Raw genomic sequence first — 19348 nt, forward strand, 5'->3', positions numbered from 1 at the left:
CATTTTCTTGTCAATATGACTATGTGGCAAGCTCTATGATTGATGTCATAGTTCTCATCCCTTCTAATTTCTGCATTCATTATCATCCTATCATAAATTTTTTCCCTATTGTACAATGGATGTAAGACATCTTATGTGTCTTTATCGACATCTTTCAATGGGATCTTTATTTTTAGGGCCTTTTCTACCTAATATAGAGTCATCCTACAATAATCCCTTATTTAGATATCATAGTTATCTATTGCATTCATCTAGTGATCCTCCAATGCATCTTCATATACAAACTACTTCCTTGGGAGATGTTGCACCATCCATATATTGTAAAAGTATGGGTGGGAGAAGTTGTACTCTTCTAAGGGATATAGATCCCATTCTGAATCAAAGGTCATGATTTCTTGCTTCTATTTGACCTCAAAAGCATCGATGGTGATTGGCCATAGCCATGTCTTTTTATGCTATTTCCTCACTCTATAATATGTAGATGTGAGTTGCCTAGAAATCTCTAATAGAATGAGCCTATTTGACAAATCCCTCAAGAGTTTCTTTGGGTTCACTTGTGTCCCTACAATATTAAGGTATGTGAATGTTTTAAACTAAATGTGGTAGGTACCAATATCTATGATTCAAGTTTTTTCTTCTATTGACATTCCTTTGGCATAATGACCCTCTATGAATTGGATGATTACAAATATAAAACCATCATTCACTATCCTATTCTCCACACTCTACTCTAAGAGCTTCTTCTTGACCAGCTGAGGATACACCACATAAGGCCATGCATTAGCATCTTGCATTCTCCCCTTCTTATAAAGTCTTGGGTAGACTATCATTCAGGTAGCCAATAAGCACACCAAAAATGATGTCATATAGAATTTGGGGTCAGCCTTAATAGCTATGAACTACTCATCTAGGTTATTACTCAGAATTGTAGCCCAATCAATTGGCATTCTTATCGTTATGATTGTCTCTATAAAGTGGACCATCCAATTTTGAATATGTCAACCATCAGGAGTCACATTTCTTTGCTTAGAAGCACAATCACATAGCTAATATCATCCTTCATGTACCCTCAAGTCATGTCCACTTTACTGACTCTATGGCCTACCAATGTTCTAACAATCAAGAAGGATGATTGAATTATCTCTTTGGTTTCCTTCTCATTCTCTTGGTACCACCTCTTAGCTCCTTCATATGTGATATGTAGGTATTGATCTACCCTTGGGAGATGGAAAACCTTCTCAATATTTTGAGGTTGAAGGTTGAGAACTATTTCTCCAATGACACTCTTGACAACCTTTTCCTTAGAGACATAGTGTTCCGCCAAGGTCATGATCCACTCTAAAGATTGTACTAAAACTAGATGTAAGTCTATGTTGACTAGAACTAATCACATAAGTGATAACATCATTTTGGATCATTTTTTGGTTTGTTGTAAATGGTGAGGAATGTACTCCAATCAATGTGTCCAAGCTCAGGGTCTCTAATTTCAACATATCCATCTTGAAAGTAGGATTTTCTTGGTGTTCCTTAGTACTTGAAGACAACAGGCTTAGGAGCAATTTTTTTTCCATTGAGAATGATGAAGACATCATTTTATCTATACAAGAAAGTAGACATTAGTCCAAAAAGCTAAGATTAGAACCAAACACAAACCCTATCAAATTAAAAACCTAACAAAAATGACCCAAAATAGTCAAAACAATCAGAAACCAATTTATCCCCTCCCCCCCCCCCCCCCCCCCACCAAATCCTTGAAATGAAGCTTAGTTCACACTTATAGGTGTGCTAGGTGTACTAATGGTCCATATTTGATCATTTATGTATAGTTGTGCACCTACACACCTTGGTGAGGTGCACACATGTGCTTGTGGCAGTGAAATAAGGGGAAACACTTTTTTTTTATGTTTTTGTTTGTGCATAAGGGTGTGCACATGCACACCTTGATGGGTTGCACATGTGCGTACCCTTATATACCTTAAGTGCATTGTAAAGGTATGCATGTGTGTAGCTTCTAGTGTGCTCTTTTTCTTAGGTTTTATGATGTTTCTTTTATTTTAAGGTTTTTGGGTGATAGGAGGTGTGCATGTGCACACCTAATGATGTTTGAGGTAAGCTTGTGTTTTAATGGTTGCAATTTTATGGAGGGATCACAGTGGCAAAGGTGTGGAGGTGCAGTAAAGATTGGAGCATGGAGTAGAATGGAGTAGAGGAAGAGAGTCCGGGGTTTATATATACCCCAACCCTTGGGTGTGTACCTTCATAGGTGTGCACCCTCCAATGATGTGCACATGCATAAGTGCACATGTGTGCATCTCTAGAGGGAGATGAGTGCACACTTGCACACTAAGCGCACATCTTTGCACTAAAACATTTGAACTCTCCAATTTTTCTCTCTAGTTTTGACACACCAAATTTCCCCAATATGAGATTGAGGCTTGACCCAAACTCTTGAAGATTTCCAAAATGACCCAAGCCCTAGACTAGGGCTTTGGGATACAAAAATTTATTAGGGGGTCCCTATTTCTAGGAGAAATGGGGCGTACATTGTGAAATCACAACACTACTCTACATAGGTTGAGTAATGTACATAAGAAAGTATGTACTGAGCTCTATAAAAGCCAAGTAAGTGTATGGCTAGTGAGTATTTCAATACGAGTTGAGCTCATCAGCACCCAAGAAAGTATCAAGTATACAAGTTCCAAGTTGCATAGTGTGTACCAAGCACAATACATGTGTTGGATACAATTAAGTAATTGTGTATTTTCTTTGATGTTACACAAATGCCATATCAGTTATCAGACAGAGTCTACTGAGTTCTATCGGTCAAGAAAATAGTTTACAGAGTCTACCGAGCTCAGTCGGTCAGTAAAGCCTTTTGCAGTGTATACCGAGCGTTCCTGTATGTCACACGGTGAGTTAGTGTTAACCGAGTTTGCACGGTAAGCTAAGGAAAGCTTAGTTTTCACCGAGCTCACTCGGTAGTCAAAGACAGCTTTTATCGAGTCTAGTCGGTTTCCAAAGGAAGTGGCAGGTTTATCGAGTTCCCCGGTAATTGTAGTTTTTACCAAGTTCTGCCGGTTAACACAGGAAGCAGTTTTTTTTTGTTCTGTTCTGTATTGACCGAGCAACGTCGGCCAGTGAAGAATTTTGTTTTGATTGTTAGTTCAAGCCAACTTTGGAATATGTTTTGTCAAGTTGGTTGGGCCAACCTAGTATTATGTATAGTATATAAAGAGGTGCTCAAGATGCGGAAAAGTGTGGAATAGAGAGTGTATACGGATAGTGCAAGGAAGTGCAAGGAAGAGACTTGTGTGTGCCTAAGCAGAGTTGAGCAAAGGGAAATCTTGGAGCTACAAAGATATATTTAATCAGTAAGGATCTTGTGGAGCTAAACTGAGATCTTTATTCAGCAAAATAAGTTGCATGTATTTTCAGATCATTCATTGTTGCTTTCTAACCATTGTAACAATGATTCCAAAATCTCCTAACAGAGTTGGTTTAACAGCCATTCCATAAATCCTTTAATAGGGTGGCAATTTAGTTGAATTGTTCTAAAGACCTCTTACAAGGCCACTCCTAACAGGGTGATTAAATCCTCTAACAGGGTCACACCTAACAGTGTGTTTTGTAACCTTTAACAGGGTTGGCTCCTAACAGGGCTCACTTCAGAAGAGTGAAAATTGGTGACTAGTTGCTGGTGGTTTTTCCCATATTGGGTTTCCATGTAAATTTGGTGTCTACTGTGTTCATGATTACTTTCTTTTGCATGGTCACTTATTTCAATAAATGCTTAATAAATTAACTAAACATCTATCAAGTTTTAAGCAGTAATTTATGTGTTTACCGAGTAGTAGCAGCAACTAAGTTTAAGGCATCTTTGGGACTGTTGAATTTGTTTTTGTGGTAACTGATTCACCCCTCCCCTCTCAGTTACCCCATCTTCATTTTCTAACAATTGGTATCAGAGCTTTTGGTGCTTGCAGGAGGAGATTTCAAAGATCTAAGCCAAAGATCAAGATGTCTTACAAGAGGGAAATCCCAAGGCTTAACCGAAACAACTTCTCAGCATGGCAGGGATTAATGAGACTTCATCTAGCTTCCATTGGTGACACTGGTCTGAAATATCTTGATGAGGAATATGTAGAACCATCAGGTACATTATCAGTCAATGACATTGCTATAAAGAAGACTCATAACATTATGATGATTGAAATTGCATCTGCCTTGAGTTATGAAGAGTTTGATGATGTTAAGGACTGCACTACTGCCTATGAAATGTGGGAAAGACTGAAAGAGATCTATGGTGGAGATGACAATGTCAGAAGAGCCAAAGCTGAAAGTCTGAGAGGACAGTTCGATCAGATGAAAATGAAAGAAGATGAAAACATTGCCAAATATGTTGAAAGAATTAAAGCATATGTTAGTGCTATCAAAGCTTCTGGAGGAAGTATCAGTGAAGAGACAGTCATAAGTAAAGTTCTTAGAACTCTACTTCCATTTTATGCCATCAGGGTATCAGCCATTCAAGAAAGAAGGTGTGAGGCCAATCACAAGATAAACCTAGAGGCCATAGTTGGAAGATTGACAGCATTTGAACTAGATAATTTTGATAATTATGTTTCAGCTGCAAAGAACATTGAGTCTGCATTTGAAGCCAAGATTTCACTCAAGGACAAAGGCAAGAAGAAGAAGAAATCTCAGTCAGAGAGTGAAAATCAATCAGATCAGAGTTCTGACAGTGACCTTGAAGTAATTGAAGCTCTACTTGCAAGGAAATATTCAAGAGGAAGAGGTAAATACAAAGGTAAAGTACCCATAATCTGCTTTTCATGTGAAGAAGTTGGTCATATTGCTGCAAGGTGTCCAAACAAGAAAGATAAAGATGAAAAAAAAGATAATAAATGGAACAGTAAGAAAGATCTCAAATCATTTAAGGATAAAAGTAAGAAATCATGTTTTATGGCTAAAGATTCTAATGATTCTAATGATGAAGAAGAGGATGAGATTGTTTACATTGCTGTAAAAGATGAATCTGACAATGAAGAAATGGCACTCATCTCTCACATAAGTAAGAATGATACATGGATCATTGATAGTGGCTGCTCACATCATATGACTAGAGATAAAACAAAGTTTGATCAATTTGAAGAGTATGATGGTGGCAGTGTAAGATTTGGAAACAATGAACCTTGTTGCATCAAAGGAAAAGGAAGAATCACTCTAACCCAAGAACTTGTATGTGATAATGCTTATTGGGTAGAAGGCCTAAAGCACAATTTGTTGAGTGTGGCACAGTTACTCAACAATGGACTCAAAGTAGAATTCATCCAAGGCAAAGCAAGACTGCTGAACGGTAAAGGAAAGCTGATTGGATCTGGTACTCAAACTAAAGGTAACTTGTTCTATCTTGAACTTGGTGAACATTCATGTTTTATTGCTCAAGTAGAAGAGAGTTGGTTATGGCATAAAAGGTTATGTCATGTGAATTTTGACAATTTGGTAAAGATAAGCAAATTCAAGAAAGTGAGAGGCATTCCTGATTTAAAGAAACCAGAGGTCAATTTATGCAAGAATTGTCAAATTGGAAAGATGGGTAAGTCTAGTTTCAAAAGCAAAAATTATCAGTTTGAAGATTTATTAGAAATTGTGCATACTGACTTATGTGGACCTATTGGAACTGAAAGCTATACTGGTGAAAAATATTTTATTCTTTTTGTTGATGATTATTCAAGAATGATGACCATCATGTACCTAAGGAACAAATCAGAAGCATTTGAAAAGTTCAAATGGTATTTGGCAAGAGTAGAAAAAGAAACAAGGAAAAGATTGAAATGCCTAAGGTCAGACAGAGGTGGTGAATTTATTTCACATGAATTCAATAACTTTTGTATTGAAAGAGGAATCAAAAGACAGGTTTCAGCACCAGGTACTCCTGAACAAAATGGCATAGCTGAAAGAAGGAACAGATCCATCATGGATTGTGCAAGAACCTTGATGATAGAAAAGAATGTTGCTATCAAATACTGGAAGGAGGCTATCAGTACAGCAGTTCATACCTTAAACTGAGTACAGTTGAAAAAAGACTCATTCAAAACTCCCTATGAATTATGGTATGGCTATAAACCCAATGTAAGTTATCTGAAAGTATTTGGAAGCAAATGTTATATCTTGAAAGAATCTAGAAAAGGTAAATTTGATGTAAAAGGTGATGAAGGTATATTTCTTGGATACTCATGCAAGAGTAAAGCATATAGATGCTTGAACTTATCTACTAACAAAGTCATAGAAAGTATACATGTGAAAGTTGATGAGTTTGCAGAAAAGACTGAAGAAGAAAGCAGAAGAGAACCAGAAGATTACAAAAGATTCGTCTTCAGTGAACCGGATATAATATCAACTGCATCTGAGAATCAGAAGCCTTCTTCTACCAAGTCATCACTAACCAAGTTGCAGGAAACATCTACCGAGCCAATATCTACCGAGTCAGAGAATACCGAGTTAGAGATTACCGAGCTAGAGGTAACCGAGCATGTGCATACCGAGCCAGTTGATACCAAGCCAGACCAAACTAAGCATGAAGGTGAAATGCAAGAAGATAACAACAAGATTCATCCAAAAAGAAAAGAACCTGTTCTAGCCAAGTATGTCAGGAGACATCATTCAGTAGATCAGATCATTGGAAATAAATCTGAAGGAACCATCACAAGAAGTAAGTTGAAAGGTACTTGTTTACTTGCTGATTTTGAACCTAGAACTGTCAAAGATGCATTAGAAAATGATAATTGGATTGAAGCAATGAATGAAGAAATAGAGCAGATAGAGAAAAACAAGACATGGACTCTTGTACCCAGGCCTAAAGATAAAAATGTAATCGGTACAAAGTGGGTTTTCAGAAATAAGTTGGATGAAAATAGTAAAGTATCAAGAAACAAAGCTAGATTAGTGTGCAAAGGATATTCTCAAAAGGAAGGCATAGATTATGGAGAAACTTTTGCTCCTGTTGCTAGATTGGAAGGTGTTAGAACCTTATTAGCATATGCTGCTTACAAAGGATTTAAAGTTTATCAGATGGATATCAAGTCAGCATTTCTAAATGGTATACTGGATGAAGAGGTCTACATTGAACAACCTGGAGGTTTTATAGATCCAGATAAAAGAAACATGGTTTGCGAATTGCACAAGGCACTGTATGGTCTGAAACAAGCCCCTAGAGCATGGTATGAAAGATTGCATAGCTATCTTATTCAAATTGGCTTTCAAAGAAATAATGATAACAGTAGTTTGTATATCAAGGAAGGACCAGAAAATAAGATTGTCCTGGCAGAAATATTTGTAGATGATACTGTTTTCACAGGGAATGATGATCTTTGCAAAGAATTTTTAGAACAAATGAGCAAAGAATTTGAAATGTCAATGTTCAGTGAAATCAAATTCTTTGTTGGACTTCAAATTCAGCAGAACAAGAATGGCATCTACATCACTCAAGCAAAATACATCAAAGAGATATTGAAAAAGTTTGGTATGGAAGACTGTAAACCAGTTGGAACTCCCATGTGTACTAGACTAAAACTTACCAAAGAAGATGATTCAAAAGAAATAGATCAGACATTGTACAGATCTATGATTGGAAAGTTGCAATATGTAGTTCATACTAGGCCAGATATTGCTCTTGCAGTTGGAATTGTGGCAAGATTTTCAGCCAAACCAAGAGAAAATCACATGATGGCAATCAAGAGGATAATGAGATATCTGAAAGGAACTGAAGATTATGGATTATGGTATAAATTTGGAGGAAACCTAGACTTAAAAGTGTTTACTGATGCTGATTGGGCAGGAAACCTTGACGACAGAAAAAGCACAAGTGGAGGTGCATTCTTTCTTGGAAAGAGGTTGGTTTCTTGGAAAAGCAAAAAGCAAAATTGTACATCTCAATCAACAGCAGAGGCAGAGTATGTTGCTGTAGCAGTAAACTGTTCTAATATTGTTTGGTTCAAGCAATTGCTACAAGGCATGAAGATGGAAATCAACGAACCAGTTGTCATGTTTTGTGATAATACAAGTGCAATCAACATATCTAAGAATCCAGTAATGCATTCTAAGACTAAGCACATTGCAATCAAGTATCACTTTGTCAGAGAATTGGTGCAGGACAAGGAAATCAGATTGGAATATGTCCATACAAAGGAATAGATTGCTGACATATTCACAAAGCCTTTACCTAAGGATGCATTTTTGTATCTCAGAGGTAAGTTAGGGGTCATTCCCCTATCTGAAGTTCACTAAAAATAAGTTTTAGTGATGCATCAGCTCTTACAAAATTGAACAATCATCAGTTGATGCAGGAAATCAAGGAAATATTGCATATGAATCAGTACTAAAGGTACAATCAAATTCATTGAAATTGGATTGTCTTTGGCATGTGTTGTCAAAGAGGGAGAGTTTTACTGTCATATCTTTCCAAAATTTGATTATATAATTCCTTCACAGAGGGAGATTACTGTAAGAGGGAGAGTTCTCTATCTTAGAGGGAGAATTGTTAATTGTGTTGTGTTGCTATAGACTTGCTTTCAAATTTCATTTCTGCTATGACATGTTGTGTTGCCATCAATGCCAAAGAGGGAGATTGTTGGATACAATTAAGTAATTGTGTATTGTCTTTGATGTTACACAAATGCCATATCAGTTATCAGATAGAGTCTACCGAGTTCTGTCGGTCATGAAAATAGTTTACAGAGTCTACCGAGCTCAGTCGATCAGTAAAGCCTTTTGCAGTGTATACCGAGCGTTCTTGTATGTCACACGGTGAGTTAGTGTTAACCGAGTTCGCACGGTAAGCTAAGGAAAGCTTAGTTTTCACCAAGCTCACTCAGTAGTCAAAGATAGCTTTTACCGAGTCTAGTCGATTTCCAAAGGAAGTGGCAGGTTTATCGAGTTCCCCGATAATTTTAGTTTTTACCAAGTTCTGCCGGTTAACACAGGAAGCAGTTTTTTTTTGTTCTATTCTGTATTGATCGAGCAGTGTCGGCCAGTGAAGAATTTTGTTTTGATTGTTAGTTCAAGCTGACTTTGGAATATATTTTGTCAAGTTGGTTGGGCCGACCTGGTATTATGTATAGTATATAAAGAGGTGCTCAAGATGCGGAAAAGTGTGGAATAGAGAGTGTATATGAATAGTGCAAGGAAGTGCAAGGAAGAGACTTGTGTGTGCCTAAGAAAAGTTGAGCAGAGGGAAATCTTGGAGCTACAAAGATATATTTAATCAGTAAGGATCTTGTGGAGCTAAACTTAGATCTATATTCAGCAAGATAAGTTGCATGTATTTTTAGATCATTCATTGTTGCTTTCTAACCATTGTAACAGTGATTCCAAAATCTCCTAACAGAGTTGGTTTAACAGCCATTCCATAAATCCTTTAACAGAGTGGCAATTTAGTTGAATTGTTCTAAAGACCTCTTACAAGGCCACTCCTAATAGGGTGATTAAATCCTCTAACAGGGTCACACCTAACAGTGTGTTTTGTAACCTTTAACAGGGTTGGCTCCTAACAGGGCTCACTTCAGAAGAGTGAAAATTGGTGACTAGTTGCTGGTGGTTTTTCCCATATTGGGTTTCCACGTAAATCTGGTGTCTACTGTGTTCATGATTACTTTCTTTTGCATGGTCGCTTATTTCAGTAAATGCTTAATAAATTAACTAAACATCTATCAAGTTTTAAGCAGTAATTTATGTGTTTACCGAGTAGCAGCAGCAACTAAGTTTAAGGCATCTTTGGGACTGTTGAATTTGTTTTTGTGGTAACTGATTCACCCCTCCCCTCTCAGTTACCCCATCTTCATTTTCCAACAACATTTTGAGCATTAGAAGAGTAATATAGGCCAAGAAATAGCAATGCCAAGCATCATAAAATAGTAAAGATGAAGTAATTTAGAGTTTACATAAAATTCAGAAATGGAACACAATTTGAGGTAATGTATTTTACAAGCCAACTAGGAAGGAGTATTTAAAGATTGTAGAGGTTGTTACAAAACATTTAAAAGACATGGATCATAGATCCCTATGTTGTGTGAGAAATGATTCAGATGGAGAGGATATTATGGAATATTCTAAAAAACTCTTTAAATAGTGAAGATCTTAACCTAGATCATGAAAGAGTGTGAGAGATACATGTGGGAAGTAAGAGCAACAATAGAGAAGTGTATGCATTTGGACAAGGAGTAAAGTGAAGGATTGAGATTAGATCAAAAGTTAGTAAAAGGGTTTTTTTATCATCTAACAAAGAAAGTGATCTATTCATGGCAATAAAGTGAAAGGGAAATAAAATTAATATCATATCAAAGGAGAGGATAAGTTAGCAAGGACAAGACTCAAAATTAGCTTGTAGAGAAAATTGAGAGTCATGTACTAAATTAGTTTTAACGAGCTTAATGTAGGGTAAATCTCTTAATAGATCTCTGTAAATCTCCTAATAGAGTCCTTATTTTGTTGTAAGTGTTAAATTCTCTAACAATGTGAGACCTAGTAGTCTCTTAAGCTTTTAATAGGGCAGACCTCTCACAAGGTAGATCATATCTTACAATCAAACATTGTAACCTTAACTAGTTAAGTTTATTACTACAGTAGTGAAAATTTGTGGGTGTCATCCCCACCCCATTTTCACCTTCACCTTGGAGGGTTTCTAGGTAATGAACATTTTGTTATGTGCTTATTTTTATGCATGTGATTGATCATATTTATATGTTACAATAGATTTACATTACATGTTTTACATGCACAATTTTACTAATAGATGTGAGTGAACTGGTGAAAATTTTATGTGTTTAAGGTTATGATTCACACATCCCCCTCTTAGTATCTTGTTTATACCTCCATAAATCAACAATTTTTACCAAGATTCAACTATGTAGTTTTTGAGTTAAACTCATTAACCCATGATTCATGAATAGTGGCTCACAAGAACCTATTTCTCGTGATAATGAATGTAAAATTTACCACTCATTACATCTAAGTGATACTCATAGAGGTGAAGAACTAAGACTTAGTGGTAGGTCACCCATCCTACTACTACTCCACCTTGAGTGCACTTAACTATATATTTTCCTCCATGGTTAACCTTGAGAATATTTTATTCCTTATGAAACATTCAATTAAATCTCCTTAATCTCATCAATCAATAAGTAGGATATATTTTCCACAACAATCTAATTTGTGATATTGCTATCTAGATTCAACTACATAGTTTTGAGTAAACCTCATTGATCCATGTTTCATGAGTAGTGGCTCAAAATAATCTATGTCTATTGAAAATGAGTAGAAAAATTAACACTAATTGCATCTCGGTGATGCTCACAGAGGTGAAGCATTAAGAATTTTCAAGAAGTCACTGAGGCCAATACTAATCTAACTCAAGTACGCTAACTATAAAGTTTCCTCCATAGTTAAGCCCATTTTTCTTGCAATCCCATTTGCAAAACTTTCAAAAAAAGTTTTGTGCCTTATGAACCATTCATTATAAAACCCCTTATGATTATCAATTTAAGAGTAGGATATATTTTTCAAATTAACTCAAATTGTGATATTGCTATTAGAATTCAACTTTGCAATTTTTTAGTGAAACTTATTGACCTACATTATAAAAGTAATGGTTCATGAGAACCCATCTACCATAAGAATGAATGAACGTTTAGAACTCATTTCATCTAGGTGATGCTCACAAAGGTGAAGCATTGGCACTTCCTAGGAGGTTACTCATATCAGTCCTACTCCATATAAAAAGTGCTTAACTATGAAGTTTTCTCCATTGTTGATGTAATATAATTATTTTCAATATCATTTTCTTAGCATAAAGTTTGAATTCTTTAAATCTATTATAATTTTTTTGATAAATATTTATACCTTAGCTTTATAATCATTTATTTTGATTAGGTAGTTATTCTGTCATTATTTTTTCTTCCATATTCTTATGTTGTGTTGCACCATAATGAGGTGACCTTAATAGATTCTCTATTTCTCTAAACTCAAAGAAATATTTCATCTTAACAGTCCTTAATCAAATTCTGACCAAAATGGTATACAAAAAGGTGACCACATAACGAAAAATAATAATAATAATAATAATATAAATGTTTTGAATAAATTCAATAGTATATACATGTTATGGATCAAGAAAAATAGGTTCATAACACTATAATTTTTCAATGAAATAAATATTTATGTTTTTATCATTCCAAACATATATGTATTTTAATGAGAGACAAGCAAACCAAAAAAATCAGCCATCGACATCAACCAAAATAAAATACTTTTAGTTTGTTTTCTTATTTGTCTTGGCTTTTCTTTGGCATCTCTCTTTCTCTCTATTTGGCTTTGTTTCACTCAAAATCACAATAGTTGTGATATTGCATGCCCAAAGTTGAAATAAAACTTGATCAACCGATTCCTCATCACATTTAATAATGATGGTTATCTAAGTGTTTTCACTAGAGCAAGGAAGTAGAATTTGTAAGGAAACTCAGGTGCGAAAATAGCTTCCTACACTAATCTCATAAGGAAAGTATGGTGCAAATACTTTTAAAATCTTTTACACTTACTGATTCAATATCATGTAAACAGTATTATTGCAGCCAACCGTGCATACAAAAATTAGATAGAGAAAGAACACATAACAAAAAGATTTTTCGGTGGGGAAAAACCTTTCGGTAAAACAATCCCACCCCTTCAGAACCTGCACAATGTATTATCTTCAACACAAGATCACAATACACTTGCAATGCAAGTTCAACATCAACAATAGAAGACTCTAGCAGCACCTTAGTACCTGCAAACTTTCATCTATCACACTATTGCATTACAACATGCAATACCCATTTTATGAACATCTTAAGACCCAACAAAATGCCCATAATGGAGTTGGGCATTTTTCATGGATCAACCACCAAGAAACATGCACAATGCCACATGTACATCCAATACCAAGAAAAGGGCATCCATCCCTTGAATAGACAATGACAGCTTGTCATAGAATCCACCAAAAATAGCGATCACAAGAGAAGTGTAAGGGAATTTGTCATACCAACCTATTTTTGGCATATTCTCTTACACACACCAACCACTCATTCATGGGCACCCAAATAGGCCTCATGTCATAAGATGATCTTACACCTATCATAGTTCATTCCTTAAATAGCTCTTACGTGTCATAGGAATTTGTCATAACCATTTCAGCCATGATCTCCTTCACACACTTCAAGATGTCGACACATGTAAGTGATCAACATGCCAACTAGACATGTACACTCACATTTACATATTATTTGCAAAAATGCATTTTACAAAACAAATAATAATAAGAATAGGAATTATACAAGGTTGAGACACCTTATTCCTAACATTCTCCCACTTGTCAAACACCTTGTAAGAGAAACCAGGAACATAATAGGGACTAACTGCTATAGGCCAAAAGGCCCATAGACTCTGAACACCATCTAAACTTCTCAGTGCCCACTAGTTTCATTAATGCATCTGCAAAATTATTCACAATATCTACCTTCTCCAAATTTACCTTTCCATCTTCCACCATATCTCTCACAAAGTGAAACTGCACATCAATGTGCTTCGTTCTGGCATGGAAAGTTGGATTCTTCGCAAGGCAAATAGCACTCTGACTGTCACACCAAATAGTAATCTGTTCTGCATCAACACCAACATCAGAACACAATCTCTTAAGCCAAATGGCTTCCTTACAAGCATGAGTAGTAGCCATGTACTCAGCTTTTGTAGTGGACAAAGCAACCATAGGTTGTCGCTTACTCATCCAACTGATGGCACCACCAAACATGGTGAACACATAACCATTGGTGGATCTCCTGCAATCAATATCACCTACCCAATCTGAATCCACAAACCCATGAATAAAAATTGAATGTAGAGATCCAGAAGAGTTACCATGATAACATATGGAGTAATCTAATGTACCCCTCAAATATTTGAATACTCGCTTAACTGCATCCCAATGTATCTGTCCAGGATTAGCCATAAACCAACTTAGGACTCCCACTGCTTGGGCAATGTCTGGTCTAGTACAGACCATAGCATACATAAGACTACCAACTACACTAGCATAAGGTACTCTACTCATGTCCTCCACCTCACTAGGAGATTTTGGAAAATCATCTACAGATAAGTTTGTTCCCACAGAAATAGGAACACATAGTGGTCTACAATCTACCATGTTGAACCTATCTAACACAAACTTCACATACTTACTTTGACTCAACCAAAGTTTTCTGTTAGACCTATCTCTACTGATTTCCATACCCAAGATGTACCTAGCTGCCCCAAGATCTTTCATCTCAAACTATGCTAACAACTGAGATTTAAAATCAGAAATCATACCCTTACCCTTCCCAAATAGCAACATATCATCAACATATAATGCAACAATAAGAAGGCGATCATTTTCAACTTTGAAATAAACACAATGATCTAATTTTGATCTTATAAATTCAATTGATAACACAAAGGCATCAAACTTAAGGTACCACATCCTAGGAGATTGCTTCAAACCATATAGAGATTTCTTCAATCTGCAAACAAAGGATTCTTTACCTTTAACAATGTAGTGCTTAGGCTGTGACATATAAATCTCTTCCTCCAAATCACCATGAAGGAAAGTTGTCTTCACATCCATCTATTCTATCTCTAAATCATATGATGTAGCAAGAGATAACAAAAATCTAATGGATGTCAACTTTGCAACAGGAGAGAATATTTCACCATAATCTATTCCCTCTACCTGTGAATACCCCTTTGCAACCAATCTAGCTTTGTACCTTTCAACACTGCCATCTGCACAAAATTTCTTCTTGAACACCCATTTATAGCCAACAGGTTTTCTCCCTTTAGGCAAAGGTACAAGGTCCCATGTTTTTTTTTTCTCTAATGAAGCCATCTCATCATCCATAGCCTCAATCTAGGAACCTGCATCTTCCATGCCCAAAGCCTCTTTCACAAATCTAGGCTCATTAGTGTTAGTAATCAAAGCAAAAGTAATCAAAGCAAAAGCACAACTAGAATCTAACATAGAATAACCAAACCTTTTTGGTTGCTTTCTTTCTCTCGTGGATCTCCTCAAGGGCTGAGGTTGAGGTTGTTCTTCCTCTTCTTTTGAACTATCAAAGTTGCTAGAGCTCTCCTCATCATTAGACCCAACATGGTCTCTCTGTTCAGTCTTCTCAAGGCTAGGAGGCAACTGAACAACATCTTTTTTCTTTTCTTTTTCTTCTAGTTGTAGCACAATAGGAGAAGATGTTAGCTCTCTAAAAATAACATTTCTACTATACAACACCTTACTAGTCATAGGATCCCAAAGCTTGTATCCTTTCACACCAGCACTGTATCCAATGAAAATACATTTAATAGCTTTGTTTTCCAACTTAGATCATTTCTCCTTTGGAACATATGCATAAGCTTCACAACCAAAAACACGAAGATGTCTAATTGAAGGCTTCTTACTAGACCACACCTCCATGGGTGTCTTACCAACAAGGGCTGATGTAGGAGATCTATTAACCAGATAGCAAGTCGTGGCCACAGCTTTGGCCCAAAACCTTTGTTCTAAACCAGCTCCACTAAGCATACTCCTAGCCTTCTCCACCAGTGTCCTATTCATTCTCTTTGCAACTCCATTTTTCTCTGGGGTATAAGGAGTTGTCTTATGCCTCTCGATACCTTGTTCTTTACAGAACTGTTCAAAATCTGCTGAGCAAAACTCACCACCATTGTCGGTTCTCACACACTTAATCTTCTTACTAGTCTAATTCTCTACAAGGGCTTTAAATTCCTTGAATCGACTAAAGACTTGTATCTTACTTTTAAGGAAATAAATCCATGTTCTTCTACTATAATCATCTATGAAAGATACAAAAAATATAGACTTGGAGATTGAAGGAACTTTTACAGGACCAAATACATCAGAATGAATAAGATCCAAAACATCAGAAGATTTGTGAGAACTAGAGTAAAATTGAACATGATTTTGTTTACCATATACACAGTGTTCACAAAAGTCAAACTCAAGATTGCAATAATTTAACCCCTCAATGAGATTTTTCTTTTTCAGGGTTCTAAGACCCTTCTCACCAATGTGGCCAAGTCTCATATGCCACAACATTATCTTTTATGTAGGAAGCTTTCCTTCCAAAGTGTTTGCATTGCGATCGAAACCAATAACCACAAAATTCTTCACTGCTCATTCAGATGGTGAGGATGAAGAACTGTTACATAGAGGAATACATGCATCTAGCTGAAACAAAGTACCTCTCCTAGTACCCTTAGCAAGCACCATTGATCCTCTAATCATCTTACATCCTTCTTTTGAAAAAACAACTTGCACACCTACATCGTTCATCATACTTATAGATAATAGGTTTTGTGCTAGACCTAGAATGTGCATAACTCCATTGATTCCCTTTACTCATCCATCAGGAAATTTGATAGTGACCCTTCTGCATCCAACTATCTTCAGGTGAGAATCATCACCCAAGTACACCTTTCCACCATTGAACTCTTCATATCTTGAGAACCAGTTTCGATGAGAGGTCATGTGAAAAGATGCACCCGAGTCAACCAACCACACATCATCAGATGCATGGGCTACCAAGGCTATGATGAATGCATCGCCATCTTCTTGAGATTTTTCAAAACCAGAATCTGAGGCTTTCTTCTTCTTCTTAGGCTCTTTATAGTCTTTACGAAAGTGCCCAGTCTTTTCACAATTCCAACATTTTGCCTTGGACTTATTGGAAGTTTTTGACTCCCCATGAGATTTGGATCTACCCTTATTGTTAGACTTATTGTCATTTTTCTTTCCTCTTTTCATGGATCTCCCATGAACAACAAGGGCTTCTTTTTCCAAAATGGAAGCCTTTCTCTGCATCTCCTCTGATAGCAGCAAAGACACCACATCATCCATTTTGAAGGTGACTAATGTGCTTCTGAGAGCCATCACAAGATGGTCCCATGAATCTGGTAAAGAACACAAAAGTGTGTAGCAACGATCCTCCTCCTCTAACTTGACACCAGTAGATGTCAACTATGCAGCCAGCAGATTAAATGCATTTAAATGATCTATTAAGGATCCACCTTCCTCCATTTGTAGAGAATACAAATTCTTCCTTAGGAACAACTTGTTCACTAGAGATTTGGCCTAATACACGGCCCCAAGTCTCTCCCACAAACTATATTCGATTTTCTCATCTAGAACATTCAGAAGGACTGCATCGATTAAACAGAGTCTTATGAGACCCTTAGCTTTACGATCTTTGATATCCCAATCTGCTTGAGTTATAGTTGCTGGTCTTGTAGCGCTTGTAGTCGCTTCCCATAGGTCACAATCTTCCAACATGTCTTCCATCTTGAGTTTCCACAACTCAAAATTATTGCCATTAAATTTCTCCACCTCCATTCTTCCATATGATGAACTCGCCATCTTAATCTCCAAATAAGATTCAGGATGCTCTACACAAGACTCCCACTCAACTTGAGATTAGCTCAAAAAACCCTACCCAACAACTAGGATCAAAAGTTGATCAAGCTCTGATACCACTTGTAAGGAAACTCAGGTGCGGAAATAGCTTCCTATGCTAATCTCATAAGGAAAGTATGGTGAAAATCCTTTTAAAATATTTTACACTTACAGATTCAATATCATGTAAACAACATTATTGCAGCCAACCATGCATATAAAAATTAGATAGAGAAAGAACACATAACACAAAGATTTTCCAGTGGGGAAAAACCTTTCGGTAAAACAACCCCACCCCTCCAGAACCTACACAATGTATTATCTTCAACACAAGATTACAATACACTTGCAATGAAAGTTCAACATCAACAATAGAAGACTCCAGTAGCACCTCAATACCTGCAAACTTTCATCTATCATACTATTGCATTACAACATGCAATACCCATTTTATGAACATCTTAAGACCCAACAAAATGCCCATAATGGAGTTGGGCATTTTTCATGGCTCAACCACCAAGAAACATGCACAATGCCACATGTACATCCAATACAAAGAAAAGGGCATCCATCCCTTGAATAGACAATGACAACTTGTCATAGAATCTGCCAAAAATAGTGGTCACAAGAGAAGTGTAAGGGAATCCATCATACCAACCTATTTTTGGCATATTCTCTTGCACACACTAACCACTCATTCTTGGGTGTCCAAATAGGCCTCATTTCATAAGATGCTCTTAAACCTATCATAGCTCATTCCTTAAATAGCTCTTACGCATCATAGGAATCCGACATAACCATTTCAGCCATGATCTACTTCACACACTTCAAGATGCCAAAAAATGTAAGTGATCAACATGCCAACTAGACATGTACACTCACATTTACATATTATTTGCAAAAATACATTTTACAAAACAAATAATAATAAGAATAGGAATTATACAAGGTTGAGACACCTTATTCCTAACAGAATTTTCTTGTATAGATCATGTCCTACAATATTTGGAAAAATGCATGGGCATTCATTAATTGTTATATAATTATTACAAGATGTTATACATGTGATACTATTTGCCTCAACAAAATTTGATATGTTAAATTAAACTAATCACAAGATACATACAAAAAAAAAAATGAAAGATGTCTTCCAATAAAATCTAATTGGTAGGTTTAGAGCTACGGCTATAAACAACTACTAACATATATAAATGGTGATCACTTAAATCATTATCTTAAACAAAGTCAAGCTTCTCAAATAGAGAAACAAGGAGATAGAAAGGAAAGAATGCATGTTTCAAAGAGAAGAGGGTGCATAAAAATATGGAAGAATAAACCCCAAAAAATAAAATATGTCTTCAAATAAAGTTATTGGGGGTAGGAGAAGATAAAGGTGATAAGTAGTGCAAGAGATAATAATAAAGAAGTTGCATAGTGAGTGGAGGAAATAAAAAACTTAGAAATAAGATTAAGGAAATATTTTACAAAGGGATCAACAAGAAAATGAACCTTCATAATGAATAGAATGGTAAGGGGTATATAAATTATACCATCTTAAAAAGGAAGAACCCATCATTTAAGACCTTTTATCTCTCACTCTTTAGTAATTTTATGGACCATGGATGCATTTGTACTCAATTAGATCATTATCCTACTTGGTTCCTTTTCTTTTGCTTCTATTAGTGCAGTTTTTGAGACCTCAAAGTTACCCCTTCTTAGGACAACCTTGGTATAGATCAACCAAGTCAACCTACATCCTAATCATTTTTTATCCTGGGCCAATTTTGTCTTAGGGACTTAAATTCTAAAATTAAGTAACCCCTTAAA

Source organism: Cupressus sempervirens, chromosome 10 (genome assembly GCF_028749045.1).
Source record: "Cupressus sempervirens isolate cs-2001-9-10 chromosome 10, ASM2874904v1, whole genome shotgun sequence".
In the NCBI taxonomy this organism is placed as follows: domain Eukaryota; kingdom Viridiplantae; phylum Streptophyta; class Pinopsida; order Cupressales; family Cupressaceae; genus Cupressus; species Cupressus sempervirens.